The sequence below is a fragment of the Bombina bombina genome, chromosome 10 (genome assembly GCF_027579735.1).
Source record: "Bombina bombina isolate aBomBom1 chromosome 10, aBomBom1.pri, whole genome shotgun sequence".
Taxonomy (NCBI): Eukaryota; Metazoa; Chordata; class Amphibia; order Anura; family Bombinatoridae; genus Bombina; species Bombina bombina.
Genome location: NC_069508.1, coordinates 149851786 through 149868942, shown reverse-complemented (window position 1 = coordinate 149868942; position 17157 = coordinate 149851786). Strand labels below are relative to the sequence as shown.

Here is a 17157-nt window from a genome sequence, read left to right as displayed (position 1 = left end):
ATTAAAAAGACAATGCAATAACACAATGGCCCCTATCAAAATCTCTACATTAGGCCCCACCTACTTTCATCCTATTGGCTGCTCATAATATATACAGAAGCACACACAGAGCAGTGTTTTAATATAAATTGAGGTTGCCAGTAAAAAACACATACATGCTCTATCTGAATCATGAAAATGTTATTTTGACTTTGGTATCCCTTTAATGAAAACCAGATGGCTTGTTCAGTTTACATAAATAGGGCACCTAGTTTAAAGAAACTCAATTTATTTACACCCAAAACAACAGTGTGTAAAACCAACAGGGGTATGAGACACAGTCTTACGCGTTTCGGCTGGAAACTACCTTTATCATAGACCTGTGTCTCCTATCCTCTACCCAACTATTTAATTACACAGGTGTAATTTAATAGGTACAGAGAAAACCTCACAAAAACAAACATGTCTGAACACTTAAAGTGGAAGTGACCTTCCCATACTGACAGTTGACTCAGAAGTAAATAAATGTTATTTAAACAGCCCAATAAATCAGTATACAAACTGACAAAATAAGCTTAGAGTGGCATACTGTATTATGACAAATAAATTAATAAAAAATAAATTAAAAAACGGAAGTCATATTCAGGTCCCATTAAGAGTAGTCACTGCATCATAATCATTATCTAATTTAAGGTATCAAACCAAACCAATGGAAGTACTGTAAGCTGTAATCTATTTGGGGATAATGCATTATCCTAAACAAGATGGTAGGTCTAGAAAACAAAACAAAACCCTATTACCAAAAGTTAATAATCTTTGCCTCAATATTCAAGCCTAGTGGGACTCTCATACATAAATTAAAAATTTAGAAAGCTTCCCCTTTAGCTAGTAAAGCTTATATGTCCCTCACCTCTAGGGAGTCTCTTAACATATTCAATTACACACCATTTGAAATATTGTGTAGAACCCTGGTGGCCATTAATGAAATAAGATGTCAATGCTTTACAGTGAATTGTCTTGTCTATATCATTTAAGTGTTTGTGTCAATGTGCACTCATATTACAAGTTGACAGTAAATGTGATCACTTAGGATAGGTTTTTTTAAAGGTAGATTTTTTTGGGGGTGGTGGTTGCTTTTGTTTTAGTAAAGGAATTTTTTTTATATGAAGAAGAGTTTATCACTTCAATTAGGGCACTGCCTGACAAATGGCATTTTCAGGGCAATTTTAGTGTTATTTTTTAGAGTAGGTTTTAGTGTTATTTTTTTTAAGGGGACTTTAGTTTTAGGATAGGTCTTACTGGTTGGGGTTTTTATTTTTGGTAATGTTTTTTATTTTGTAATGCATGTGTTTTTTTATTTTTTATAATGGTAGTTTTTTTTTGTAACTTAGTGGGTCTTAGGTTAGAGGTCGTGGGGGGTTAGCTGTTTAGGGGTAGTTTACAATGGAAGTTATTGCGGTTTAGGGGTCAATAGTGTGGAGGGGTAATTTGCAGTGGGATATGTAGAGGTTTAGGAGTTAAAGGGACACTGAACCCAATTTTTTTATTTTGTGGTTCAGATAGAGCATGCCATTTTAAGCAACTTTCTAATTTACTCCTATTAACAAATTTTCTTCATTCTCTTGGTATCTTTATTTGAAATGCAAGAATGTAAGTTTAGATGCCGGACCATTTTTGTTGAACAACCTGGGTTGTCCTTGCTGATTGGTGGATATTTTCATCCACCAATAAAAAAGTGCTGTCCAGAGGTCTGAACCCAAAAAAAGCTTAGATGCTTTCTTTTTCAAATAAAGATAGCAAGAGAACGAAGAACAATTGATAACAGGAGAACATTAGAAAGTTGCTTAAAATTGCACAAAAGAAAAAAATTGGGTTCAGTGTCCCTTTAATAGTGCATCAGGGTTATTTGCTGTGGGTTATGTGGCAGATTAGGGATTAATAGTGTAGGGAGTTTATTGCGGTGGGGGGATGTGGTAGTTTAGTAATTAGTGTAGGTGTTAGGTTTTTAACATCGCTGCTGCGTTGATTTCAATTGGGTTACTGTGATATTGCGAACGCTATATCCTCTGGTTAACTTTTTGTGCGCATCGGGTTTTGCGCAAGCACAAAATGTTTACTTTCAACTTGTAATACCACCAGCGCTACCCGACGTGCACAAAAAGTTAACCTCTAGCGATGTTAACGCTCGAGCGGGAGCAGTAATTACCGCTCCACTTGTAATCTAGCCCTAAATTGGCAATTTTTCTCATTCTTTTTACTCCATGTCATGATTGGAGCCAATTTATTGCCAAGAGTTTTGTTACGTTTACTCACAAAATGACAACCTTTTCAAAAGCCTTAATGTAAATTCCTGTCTTCCATCAAAACGGGTAGATTCTTCCTGATGATATTCACTCTGCCTATATCCCTACATAATTTCTCTTTTGCATATTTCATGCATTCTGTAATTATCTAAATGTATCAGCCTTTATAATTTCCACAAAACTGCCCTTTCTGTAAAACAAAAACAGTTTTCTTAAATTACTTTTGCACCTGCTCCACTTTAGTATTTAAATCATGACCTGTTCTACCAATAAGTAGAAAAATGTTTTTTTCCTGCAATGTATTAATTATAGTAATGTTTTTAAGATTTCTAAAATAAATAAATAACCTCTGCTCTGTGCCATTCAATATATTTAAAGTTTGGCTTCTATAGATTTCGTCGAAAAGCATATAAGAAATGTAGGAGCTAGCAAGACACTTTTTATAAGCCAGACAAGGGTGCCCATATGTAGATATGTGTAGAATAATAAACATCCTACAGGTTATTCCTGCTGCACTAATCTTTAAGGGACATAAAATACAATTTTTTTATTTTTCTATCTTACAACCCTGCAGATTAAAGGATCATAAGTAGCAAACATCAATGTTATTCTTTTCTGTAAATTATTAGATTTAAGGTGACAAATATAGACAGATATATTCAAAAACAGTTGTCTAACCTATAGATATTTTAAATGTGAGAGACCAGATATACATAAAAAAGGAAGTGGAGAAAAATATTTTTTTATAGCACATGCAGAGCAGGTTAAGTGTGTTAACCACAAGTTGTCTCCTATACTCATACAACTAACACTGATTTTTACAAAGATTAAAGGGTCATGAAACCCAATATTTTCCATTCATGATTCAAATATAGCATAGACTTTTAAAGAACTTTCCAATTTCTTTCTATAATTACATTTGCTTCATTCTCTTTGTAACCTTTGTTGAAGAGCTGCTGGGAACTACCTGAACACATCGGGTGAGCCAATGCATAGCTATGTCTTAGTAGTGCATTGCTGTTCCTGAGTCTACCTAGGCATGCTTTTCAACAAAGGAACTAAGCAAATTAGATAACAGAAGTAAATTTTAAAGTTGTTTAAAGGGTCAGTATACACCTTAGTCATATTAAAGTCTTACCTTAGGTTAAGCTTCAAATAGCCTTCTGCCCCTTTTTATATCATGCAGCAGGCATGGTAAAAAAGTTGTTTTAAAAAGAATATTGTTTTTGGCCAGTTTGAAACTCCACCCACTGATGACGTCATGATCCGAGCTGCATCTGGTGGCCAATCAAAAAAGCCTCACTAGTTGGATTCGGCAGACAGTCAATGCAATTTAGCAGAGTGCCCAGTTGCAGCTTGGATTGAGACATCATCAGTGTGCAGAATTTGTCAGCCATTTCAAAGTGGCCAGAAACAATATTCTTTTTTTTTATTTTTACCATTCCTGCTGCATGATATAGAAAAATCATACAATCATACAGACATTAAAACATACAAATAACATAAAACCCTCTTTTTAAACACTATGTACCAGAACTCTTGATTAGTAATACAGGTTTATTCACCCGTGCCAGAGCCTTTAAACTATATTTTCTTAGAACTACACCCTACTGCCAATGAATTGGAGAACATATTGTTTTTAAATTATATTTAATCTTATCACACAGGCAGTACAGGCAAAAGTTAGTGTAGATGTCTCTTGTTTCTTCATCTAGTTTTTTTTATATACAAGAATATTAACTTTATGACAGATACTAGCATTGTTAAAAAAATGAAAATGAAAAATACAAACACCCCCATTTCCACAAACTCTATTATCAATAAACACAGAACAGTCCTGTTTTTTTTTTATCTTTTGCATGCATATTATTTATCAAGTACAAAAATAAATTAAGCAATATTTTATCATACAGAACAATTTTTTTTATAATGTTGAACTAGAGTTAGATTACACTGGAAGTGAAAACTAAACTGCTCTGTCACCAAACTCTTTATTCATTTAAAGCTGTGGTAATTATTAAAGGGATATTAAACCCCAATTTTTTCTTTCATGATTCAGACAGAGCATGAACGTTTAAGCAACTTTCTAATTGACTCCTATTATAATTTTTTCTTCTTTCTCTTGCTATCTTTATTTAAAAAGCAGGAATGTAAAGCTTAGGAACCATCTCATTTTTGGTTCAGAACCTGGGTTATGCTTGCTTATTGGTGGCTAAATGTAGCCACCAATAAACAATCCCTATCCAGGGGCCTAAGCCTAAAATGGTCTGGCTCCTAAACTTTTATATTCCTGTTTTTTAAATAAAGATAGCAAGAGAATGAAGAAAAATGTATAATAGGAGTAAATTAGAAAGTTACTTAAAATTGCATGCGCTATGTGAATCATTAAAGACAAAAAATGTGTTTATTGTTCCTCTTAATGTAGTGAGCAATCAGGGCTGGATTGGCCTACCAGGATACCAGGAGATTTCCCGGTGGGCTGCAGCAGCTGGGGCTGGAAGGCTACAATTTAAAGGGGTGATAAATGTATGCAATTGGGTTGTAGAGCTGCTATATAACATCAATCTGACATTTGTATTTAATACAAAGTAATATAATTTAATTCTGAAACAATATTGGGGAATGAGTGCCCCAGCAATCCCCTTTGAGAAAAATGGGGCTTGTGCATTCTATCGACTCAACTGAAAATAGGGCTGGTCTTCATAATTTCCAGGGCTGCTTTTTATACCCAGTCCAGCCCTGTGAGCAATTAATAGCAAGAACCCTATCTTTCAAGAGGCATAACTCTGAATTACAAATGCATTTTTGAAAATTTCTTAAACATTTTTACAGTATTTTTTCAATTCAGTTAAGTGAAAATGCTTCTAAAAAACGTTATCACAACTTTTAACTTCACCTGTGAATGTGCCACTGTCAGATGTGTATCCATGGGACCTTCCTGTTTATCTGTGTGTACAAGATAGCATCGCACAAGCAGTGAAATTTTTTCATAAGCATTTTTGCTAATTAAATTACAAAATAAAAAAATCTTTCTTTGCAAATTAGAAATTCACTGTTTTCTTTTTAAAATTCAGTTTTGCATCCCTTTAAATCAGTGGTATAAAAGACCAATAAAATGTGAGTTGCCACCAGTCATGAGTCATGTTTAGGTTGTAGAGTAGAACTGTATTGCTGCTCTGGAGCTGAGTTTAACTATGTGCTTAACCTCTTTGCAGGGGTTATATGCATAGAGCTTCATTAGTAAAATCATATTAAAGGGTCACTGAACCCAATTTTTTTCTTTTGTGATTCAGATAGAGCATGCAATTTTAAGCAACTTTCTAATTTACTCCTATTAGCAATTATTCTTTGTTCTCTTGCTTTCTTTATTTGAAAAAGAAGGCATCTAAGTTTTTTGTTTGTTTCAGTACTCTGGACAGCACTTTTTTATTGGTGGATGAATTTATCCACCAATCAGCAAGGACAACCCAGGTTGTTCACCAAAAATGGGCAGGCATCTAAACTTACATGCTTGCTTTTCAAATAAAGATACCAAGAGAATGAAGAAAATTTGATAATAGGAGTAAATTAGAAAGTTGCTTAAAATGTCATGCTCTATCTGAATCACAAAAGAAAAAAAATTGGGTACAGTGTCCCTTTAAGTCTATATCAACATAGAGCATTTTATTTTATTTTTTTAATATATTTTATTTTCAGAATTTTGACATTTTTTGTTGTACATGCATATATTGTAATAGGTTACAAAGGCGCAAATGACATGCGTTAGAGTATCAGAGGCAAATTTATGTCTGTTATAGCATTAGAAACTAATTGCTAAGATTTTTTGTCCTCTTCAATTGGAAAGTCTTCTTAATTGCTGCAAAATTAAATCAGTTGAAAAAGGAAACGCATACGATTGCAAAACTTCTTAAAGGAACAGTCTACTCCAGAATTGTTATTGTTTAAAAAGATAGATAATCCCTTTATTACCCATTTCCCAGTTTTGCATAACCAACATTTATATTAATACACTTTTTACCTCTGTGATTACCTTGTATCTAAGCATCTGCAGACTGCCACCTAATTTCAGTTCTTTGACAGACTTGCATTTTAGCCAATCAGTGCTGACTCAAAAATAACTCCACAGTAGGGAACACAATGGTATCTATCTGGCACACATGAACTAGCACTGTCTAGCTGTGAACAACTGTCAAAATGCACCAAGACAAGAGGCAGACTTCAAGGGCTTAGAAATTAGCATATGAGCCTACCTAGGTTTAGCTTTCAACTAAGAATACCAAGAGAACAAGGCAAAATTGATGACAAAAGTAAATTGGAAAGTTGTTTAAAATTGCATGCCCTATCTGAATCATATAAGTTTACTTTTGACTAGACTATCCCTTTAATTCTAGGAAAAACTCATGTCTCTTTATTTTCATATAATGATATTTCTCTAATTGTATAAGGGAGTTTATTTTATCCACCCATTTAGTTATTGTTGGTGGTTGAACCGTTTTCCACATTGCTATTAATATGTTTGTGCTATTGCGTTCTATTTGTAGAATAGCCAAATATACGGAAGGTAGTTTCTTAGGGAGATTTTATAACCGATTCCTTAAAGGGACATGAAACCCAAAACATTTCTTTCATGATTTAGACAGAGCATACAATTTTAAACAACTTTCCAATTTACTTCTATTATTTAATTTGCTTCCTTCTCTTGTTATCTTTTGCTGAAAGATTTATCTAGGTAAGCTCAGGAGCAGCAAAGAACGTAGGTTCTAGCTGCTGATTGGTGGCTGCATATATATACCGATTGTCTTTGGCTCACCCATGTGTTGAGTTGGGAACCAGTAGTGCATTGCTGCTCCTTCAACAAATGATACCAAGAGAATGAAGTAAACTGGAAAATTGTGTAAAATGTTATGTTCTACATAAATCATGAAATAAATGTTTTGGGTTACATGTCCCTTTAACTACTTTCTCCTAAAATGTGGTCCTTGATATTATTTAGTTAATCAAAATGCCCTTTTTATATGAACCACACAACTACCTTATTTTCTTTATGTTATGAATCATATTATGATTTTCAGACAGTAATTTCAATGGTGGGAACAGAAAAAACGTAAAATAGGTCAAATTTGACTATAGAAGAATTCTTGTAAATCTTTCAAAACATATTATTGAAACAGCCTGCAACTTCCGTAAAGGGGCATTAACGTATTTTTGTTTTCAATTACCAGAAATTATTCACTGTATTTAAAAAGATCTGCATGCAAAAGAACACCTTGAAGGGACAGTGAACTCAAAATTAAACTTAAAGGGACAGTCTAGGCCAAAATAAACTTTCATGATTCAGATAGGGCATGTCATTTTAAACAATTTTCCAATTTACTTTTATCACCAATTTTGCTTTGTTCTCTTGGTATTCTTAGTTGAAAGCTTAACCTAGGAGGTTCATATGCTAATTTCTTAGACCTTGAAGCCCACCTCTTTTCAGAATGCATTTTAACAGTTTTTCACCACTAGAGGGTGTTAGTTAACGTATTTCATATAGATAACACTGTGCTCGTGCACGTTAAGTTATCTGGGAGCAGGCACTGATTGGCTAGACTGCAAGTCTGTCAAAAGAGCTGAAAAAAGGGGGCAGTTTGCAGAGGCTTAGATACAAGATAATCACAGAGGTTAAAAGTATATTATTATAACTGTGTTTGTTATGCAAAACTGGGAAATAGGTAATAAAGGGATTATCTATCTTTTAAAACAATAAAAATTCTGGTGTAGACTGTCCCTTTAAACAGATGGGATAGAGTACACCACTTTAAACAGCCTTCCACTTTCCATCTTTGTGATTTTTTTCCCCTTCAACAAAGGATACCAAGGGAACTAAAGCAAATTTGAAAGTAAATTGGAAAGTTGTTTAAAATTGCATGTTCTATGTGAATCATGAATGTTTAATTTTGCATTTATTGTCCCTTTAAGAACACTTGAAACTTTCATTTTGTTAAGAAACTTTGAATTTATTTCCAAGGCACTTGACACTCCTGTATGTTGTTTATTTTATCTCCTGTGCTGTGACCTGTGGAGTTGCTGAGGAGGCAGAGGGGCCCACAAGCCTCCCCTCCCAGCATAATAGCTGCCCCCATGTGTCCCCCAACTGTGTTCATCCCTCCTTTCCAGTTTTCCGACCACCACTCTGCCCCCCTCCAGATCCACATGGCACACCCCCAGACCCCACCCCTCCCATCATTGCCCCACCCAGGAGACACCACTGGATGTGACCAATTAAAAACAAGCATAAATGAGCTACTGCACATATCAAGCAATTATTGTGCAGTATGCAGGAGTATCAGATTTAATTTACTTAAAAAGAAGGCAAAATAAATAATGGAATGGCCACTTTTCTTTATTTGTTCATAATTAAACATTTTACCTAGAATTCAAATATGAGTTTAAAAGGATAGTAAACTCCTTGTAATTGCAGCCATTTTCTGCAGTCTTCAGATAGATTGATTCAGCAGAGTATGTACATTTGACATTTCTAGAACTGATTAACACCTTAATTACTACAGTTGTTTGTCAATGGTCAAACTCCACCCACAGCTTTCCTTATTTGGAGGTGCCGATCAGGACTTGCGTCTGAAGAATGCAGGGCTTGCCACTTTCATTGTGTTAGCAAAATCTTCTTTGCTTTGCTTCAAAAGAAATGATAAGATAACAAACTGTAAATTATTGACAAATATGTGGTAGGGTTTGGCTTGTGAAACCTGTCATGTGCTCTTTTAGTTTTCAGGACTGGAAAATCCACATTTATTAGACATAAAGTACAAAAAAGGAGGCAATATAAATAGTAAAATCATATAGAGGTAGGAAACCCTGCTTGGGACCTTAAAAGTTTTGGATTTTAGAATAGTTTAGATTTTGGAATATTTGTATCTTTAAAATGGGACAGTTTGGAGAGTGGAAAGAACCAAGTGTAAACAACAATATCTTATGTCATTAAGGTAATATTTACATGTCATTATACAGCTTATACATGTAACCTAAAGGTAGCTTTATATCATGTTTATACACAGCAACCTCAGACACACAGTACAGTAATGTAATCAGACAGGTAATATTTATATGTTATATAATACAGCTTATACATGTAACTAAAGGTAGTTTTATATCATGTTTATACACAGCAACCTCAGACACACAGTACAGTAATGTAATCAGACAGGTAATATTTATATATTATATAATACAGCTTATACATGTAACCTAAAGGTAGCTTTATATCATGTTTATACACAGCAACCTCAGACACACAGTACAGTAATGTAATCAGACAGGTAATATTTATATATTATATAATACAGCTTATACATGTAACCTAAAGGTAGATTTATATCATGTTTATACACAGCACCCTCAGACAGACAGTACAGTACTGTAATCAGACAGGTAATATTTATATATTATATCATACAGCTTATACATGTAACCTAAAGGTAGTTTTATGTTACGTTTATACACAGCAACCTCAGACATACAGTACTGTAATCAGACAGGTAATATTTATATGTTATATTATACAGCTTATACATGTAACTAAAGGTAGTTTTATGTTATGTTTATACATAGCACCCTCAGACAGACAATACAGTACTGTAATCAGACAGGTAATATTTATATGTTATATAATACAGCTTATACATGTAACCTAAAGGTAGTTTTATATCATGTTTATACACAGCACCCTCAGACAGGCAGTACAGTACTGTAATCAGACAGGTAATATTTATATGTCATTATAAAGCTTATACATGTAACCTAAAGGTAGTTTTATATCATGTTTATACACAAGCACCCTCAGACAGACAGTACAGTACAGTAATCAGACAGGTAATATTTATATGTTATATAATACGGCTTATACATGTAACCTATAGGTAGTTTTATATCATGTTTATACACAGCACCCTCAGACAGTACAGTGCTGTACTGTAATCAGACAGGATATATTTATATGTAATATAATACAGCTTATACATGTAAGCTAAAGGTAGCTTTATATCATGTTTATACACAGCACCCTCAGACAAGCAGTACTGTACTGTAATCAGAGAGGTAATATTTATATGTTATACAATACAGCTTATACATGTAACCTAAAGGTAGTTTTATGTTATGTTTATTCACAGCAACCTCAGACAGACAGTACTGTAATCAGACAGGTAATATTTAGATGTTATATAATACAGCTTATACATGTAACCTAAAGGTAGATTCTCTAGTAAGGTGTATCCAGTCCACGGATCATCCATTACTTATGGGATATTCTCATTCCCAACAGGAAGTTGCAAGAGGACCCACAGCAAAGCTGTTATATAGCTCCTCCCCTTCCTACCATATCCAGTCATTCTCTTGCAACTCTCAAGGCGCATGGAGGTAGTAAGAGGAAAGTGGTGAAAAATAGTTAGTTTATTTTCTTCAATCAAAAGTTTGTTATTTTAAATAGTACCGGAGTTGTGCTATTGTTTCTCAGGCAGAGATAGAAGAAGAATCTGCCTGAGTTTTCTATGATCTTAGCAGGTTGTAACTAAGATCCATTGCTGTTCTCACACATGTCTGAGGAGTGAGGTAACTTCAGAGGGAGAATGGCGTGCAGTTTATTCTGCTATCAGGTATGTGCAGATAATATTTTTTCTAGGATTGGAAATGCTAGAAAATGCTGCTGATTCCTGATAAATGTAAGTTAAGCCTGAATACAGTGATTTAATAACGACTAGTATCATGCTTACTCTCAGGGGTATTACCCTTATAGATATGCTATATAAAACGTTTGCTGGCATGTTTAATGTTTTTTTTTATATATGCTTGGTGATAAAACTTATTGGGGCCTAATTTTTTCCACATGGCTGGCTTTATTTTTGCCTAGAAACAGTTTCCTGAGGCTTTCCACTGTTGTAATATGAGTGGGAGGGGCCTATTTTAGCGCTTTATTGCGCAGTTAAAATTACAGAGATTTCACTGTAAGCAATAAAGATCATATTATGTCTTTGCAAAAAACTCTCCCCACGTGTCAGATCCTTTGACTCCCGCTCAAGGGACTCACACTCAAATGGCGCCAAGTACATCAAGGGCACCTATAGCGTTTACTTTACAAGACATGGCGGCAGTCATGGATAATACCCTGTCAGCAGTATTAGCCAGACTACCTGAACTTAGAGGTAAGCGAGATAGCTCTGGAGTTAGACGAAATGCAGAGCATACTGACGCTTTAAGAACCATGTCTGATACTGCCTCACAATATGCTGAAGCTGAAGAAGGAGAACTTCAGTCTGTGGGTGATGTGTCTGACTCAGGCAGAGTACCTGATTCTGACGTTTCTACATTTAAATTTAAGCTTGAACACCTCCGCGTGTTACTAAAGGAGGTTTTAGCTGCTCTGAATGACTGTGACACAATTGCAGTGCCAGAGAAATTGTGTAGACTGGATAAATACTTTGCAGTGCCGGTGTGTACTGATGTTTTTCCAATACCTAAAAGGTTTACAGAAATTATTACTAAGGAATGGGATAGGCCAGGTATGCCGTTCTCTCCACCTCCTATTTTTAGAAAAATGTTTCCTATAGACGCCATGTTAGGTATCTATTTATTTAGGAATTTAAAGTCCTTGAAATTGATATAGCTGCAATAACCTGAATCACAGCTGCAGACTTATGGAGAAGCAGTGAGAGAAGTAAGAGCTGCTGATTTTAGTGAATCAGAATGTTCTTTTAATATTAACTGGTTACAGGAGAGTGTCCTGTGTAGAACTTGTATCAAGAAGAGATATCAGAGATGAGATGGTCTCAAATGATGATAGAATGAAGATTTGCACAATATGACTCAATACTTAATTGCAAGGGAAACTGACTTACTCTGTTTGTGCAGCGTTATACTTGAAGCTGCAGTGACGTCACAGGTGGGCGAGACTGATACACACTGCAGAGAGGAGCAAGCTTGTCAATCTGAGTGACGTAACAAGCAGCGGTGTGAGATAGTTATCTGTTAACCGGTAATAACAATCTTCCAATCGGTCTTACCGGATCCGAAGTAACAACTTGATTGTAGGTAGTTTAGTTCCAATGGCATTAGATCTTGATACTGGCAATACCGAAGGTTTTAACTCTTAGGAGTAAGTGAACAGTCCTTTTCGGTTAGTTTACCGTTGCAGTAACGGAATTAATCTGTAGTGATGAAAGGTGCTGTAATCTGGTGATGCACTGAATAAGTGGAACGTTCTGGAAAGAAGTACACAGCTCCGGTAAGTAGAAATTGTAGTTGCGGTTTAAAACAACTGTAGCAATCCAGGAAAGTTCTTTAGTACAAAAGTCTCTTGCTGATAAAGAAACAAGTTATAGTTTGAACTTTTAGGAGATTGAAGGTAGTTATAAATTCCTTGTAGATATGAAGAGAAAGCTTCTTTAGCGTGTGAGCTGTAGCAATTGCCACCTCTAACTGCATTAATTAGCACCTGCTGCTGGGAGAGACAGGCATTTAACAGACAGATTTAAAGGGACATACAGCAGAGAACAGATACCTGACATGTCCCCCCCTCTAAGGAGCTGCACTGCAGCTTAAAGGTCCAGGTCTATCCGGGTTAGCATGATGGAAACGTGATATCAATCTCTCCGCTTGCAGATTCTCAGAGGGCTCCCATGAATCCTCATCTGAGGAGTAACCTTTCCACCTAACAAGATATTGAAGACGACCCCTAACAATTCTGGAGTCCAAAATGCGGTTGATTTCATAAATTTCTTCATCAGTTTGAATCAAGTTGGATGGAGTAGGAGATGGAGGAGTACGGGTAGGAGCGTATGGTTTTAGAACAGACACATGGAATGTGGGATGAATACGAAGATCCAATGGTAGATCTAGAGTGACAGCATTTTCATTAACAACCTTATTAATGACGTAAGGACCAATGAAAGTTTTGGAGAACTTCTTACATGGTGTCTTTAACTTTAAGTTCTTGGTAGAAAGCCAAACTTTATCACCTATCTGATAAGGAGGCGGTATTTTCCTTCTAGTGTCATACTGATGTTTCTGTTTAAGTTGAGCGTAATCCATACTATTCTTTACAAATTGATGTATTTCGGATAGGTTAGTAATTAGATCATTTATGCAAGGAGAGTTGATCTCAGCCTGAGGGTGGAAATGAAATGTAGGATGGAACCCATAGTTAGAGAAAAATGGAGAAGTTGTAGTAGAAGAGTTTTGTGAATTATTGTACGGATATTCAGCCATGAAGATGTTTTGAAACCATTTGTCCTGCTGATGCGAACAATAACAGCGAATATACTGTTCCAGACATTGATTCACCCTCTCCGTCTGCCCATTGGTCTGGGGATGAAAGGCTGTGCTGTATCTATGATCAATTTGTAGAAGCTTACATAGTTGCCTCCAAAATCTTGAGGTAAATTGCGAACCCCTATCTGATACAATGACAGATGGAATTCCATGTAATCGTACTATTTCAGTGAGGAAGAGATCAGCGGTTTCAGCAGCTGAAGGCAACTTTTTGTAGGGAAGGAAGTGAGCCATTTTGGTCAAAAGATCAACAATCACAAGCACTGTGTTATAACCGTTAGATTTGGGAAGTTCGACAATGAAGTCCATTTCGACTGTATGCCATGGTCTAGGTGGTATGGGCAAAGGTTTGAGCAATCCATACGGTTTTGAGGAAGCCTTCTTTGAAGTGGTACAAATCAAACAAGAAGTTATATAATCCTTTACTGTTTGTACCATATTTGGCCACCAATAGTTCCTATGTAACAATTCAATCGTTTTGCGGATACCAGGATGTCCCAGTAAGGGTGGATCATGGTGATCGTGTAACAACTGATTCCTTAATGATGGAGGAATATAAAGCTTTTGTTTGAAGTAGTAGAGGCCATCTTTTAGAAATCATTTTTCCTTTGGAAGAGATGTGTCTTGCTCTTGTTTCACACGTAGAGTGTCTTGGGGATTGGATACAATTCCAATGAAATGTTCAGGAGATATTATACTTTGTGAAACATTTAAGGCAGGAGGTTTATTGATATTCCTGGTCAAGGCATCAGCCTTCCCATTCTTCGATCCGGGTCTGTATGTGATGTGGAAATTGAACCTGGTAAAAAACAAACTCCAGCGGAGTTGTCTTGCTGAGAGGGTTTTGCTGGACTGTAAATACTCCAAATTACGGTGATCAGTATAAATAAGTATGGGAATTTTTGTGCCCTCTAACAGATGCCGCCAGTGTTCCAATGCTGACTTGATTACTAGAAGCTCCTTCTCACCAATAGGGTAGTTTAGCTCTGGTGGTGTCATCAATCGGGAGTAGAAGGCAACAGGATGTAAAGGCTTTGACATTGATTCCTTTTGAGAGAGTATGGCTCCTATAGCATATTCTGAGGCATCAACCTCAAGAATATACTGCAGATCTGGGTTAGGAAACCGAAGAATTGGTGCTGATGAGAAAGAATCTTTTAAGAAATTGAAAGCCTTTTCAGCTGTAGAGTCCCATGTGAAGTTGGTGTTAGTACCAGTGAGTTTACTAAGTGGTTTGGTGATTCCAGAGAAGCCTTTAATAAACTTTCGATAGAAGTTTGCGAAGCCAAGGAACCGCTGTACATCCTTCCTGCATTTAGGGGTTGGCCAGTTCTTAATAGCTTCTACCTTGTTGTCTTCCATTCGTACACCTGATGGGGATATGTGGTATACTAGAAATGTGATCTCAGAAGTATGGAAAATGCACTTTTCTAACTTGGCGTATAATTGGTGTGTTCTTAAACGGCCTAAAACCCACTTGACATGTTTCTGATGTTCCTCCATATTGTCGGAGTATATAAGTATATCATCCAGATATACCACCATGCATACGTCCAGTAAATCCCTGAAGATGTCATTTATTAAGTACTGAAAAGTTGCTGGGGCATTACAGAGCCCGAATGGCATCACAGTGTACTCATACAGTCCGTATCGAGTCCTGAAAGCTGTGAGCCATTCGTCCCCTTCTTTGATCCTGACCAGATTATAGGCTCCTCTGAGATCAAGTTTTGTAAAAATCTTGGCTTTGCTGAGACGTTCTACTAACTCTGGAATCAAGGGCAAAGGATACCTGTTTTTTATCGTCCTCTTATTCAACTGTCGGTAATCTATGATTGGTCTTAAAGAACCATCTTTGTTCTTCACGAAAAAGATACCTGCCCCTGCAGGTGAGGTAGAGGGTCTAATGAAGCCTTTTCTAAGATTCTCCTCAAGGTAAGACTTCAAAAATTCAAGTTCTGGTTGTGATAGAGGGTATATGTGTCCAACAGGGATGGAGGACCCTGGAAGGAGTTGGATAGGACAATCATACAACCGGTGAGGAGGTAGAGCCTCTGCTTCTTTCTTGCTAAAAACATCGGTGAATTCAGAGTATTCCTGTGGTATGATGATATTTGTAATAAAAACTGTTGAGGTGAACAATTTGCTTTGCAGAAAGAGGAATCAAAATCCAATTTAAGTGTACCCCATTTAATGCTTGGTTGATGAAGTTGAAGCCAAGATAACCCTAGAATAACAGGGAATAAAGGAGATGGTAGTACATCAAAAGAAAGATATTCAATGTGCCCCCTACCCGATGTTACTTTCAAAGGGACGGTTTGATGAGTAACTGGCCCTGAAATAACTTGTGAACCATCAATGACTCTGACAAAGACGGGTTTTGCTTTTAACACAAGTGGTATTTTATTTTTCTTAGTAAGTGTTACATCAATAATACTGGAATATGCTCCTGAGTCCATGATGGCTTCAGTACGAACTTGATGTTGATCCCACTGTAGGGAGAGAGAAAGAGTACAGTAAGCTGGACTAATAACTTTGGTTGTGAAAAAACTTGTAACAGGCTGTAACTTACTCTTCCTTTGACGTAGGAGTAAAGGACAGTCCTTCACGGTAAGATCAGTAGAAGCACAGTACATGCAGAGATTTTTAAATCTCCTACGGCTCCTTTCTTCGGGTTGCAGGGGACCTTTTACAACCCCAAGTTCCATAGGGACTGAAGTTTCTTTAGCTGATGCTGAGGCAGTATATGGAGATTGGTATTTAAATGAACTCTCTGGCTGCTGGCGTTCTGCACGTCTCTCACGAAGGCGACGGTCAATCTGGATTGATAGATTAATGAGACCTTCCAATGTTCTGGGAAGTTGTGTACGGGCCAACTCATCTTTGAGCGAATCAGACAAACCCAGCCTGAGAACAGTCAGTGAAGAGTGGGGAATGCTTGGTTGGGTGTGTACGGAGTGTGCTATTTCATATGCAAAAATAACAATAAATCACAATTGCACCGCCAGCTTGATAGAGCAAACAAAGTTCACAAACTTGCTATGTCAGCGGGTCACCCCAATCTCCCCCGACTATAGCCAAATTCAAATGAATATGTCATGTGTATATGAATATGAAACTCTCCAATGCAGTCAAGTAATATCACTTTTGATTATATTGCAAAGAAACTCACCACAGTCCTGTTTAGGTTGATCTTTCTCTTGTATCCAAGTGGTGTTGTTGATATTCTTGTGGTGCTGGTGAGTATCCAAGCTGGGAATAGTTAAACCTCCGCAATAAGGGAATTGAATGGTGTTTGAACTCGCTGTGTGTGCTCACAATGGCCAAACAATTCAAGTCTCACAAACAAAAGACAGTTTGGAGCACCAAAAAGCGAGTGAAAAACAAAATTTTTTATTTTATTTATAACAATAGGGTTACATAACCCCAGGGTAAGAGTGTAAAAACAATATGATGAAAAACAGAGAACAAATAGGCTGACCGGTTTCGGCGTGTGCCTTAATCCTAGCCTGCTTAAAAGTGTTAGTAAGATTCACAGCCTGAACTGGTTACGTAG

The 17157-nt window shown here is 36.4% G+C and overlaps 1 protein-coding gene across 1 annotated transcript in view; it reads left to right on the top strand.

Moving 5' to 3' along the window:
* Nucleotides 1-17157, top strand: part of LOC128640925 (interleukin-12 receptor subunit beta-2-like) — a 186073-nt gene that overhangs the window by 11002 nt on the left and 157914 nt on the right. The window lies entirely within an intron of this gene.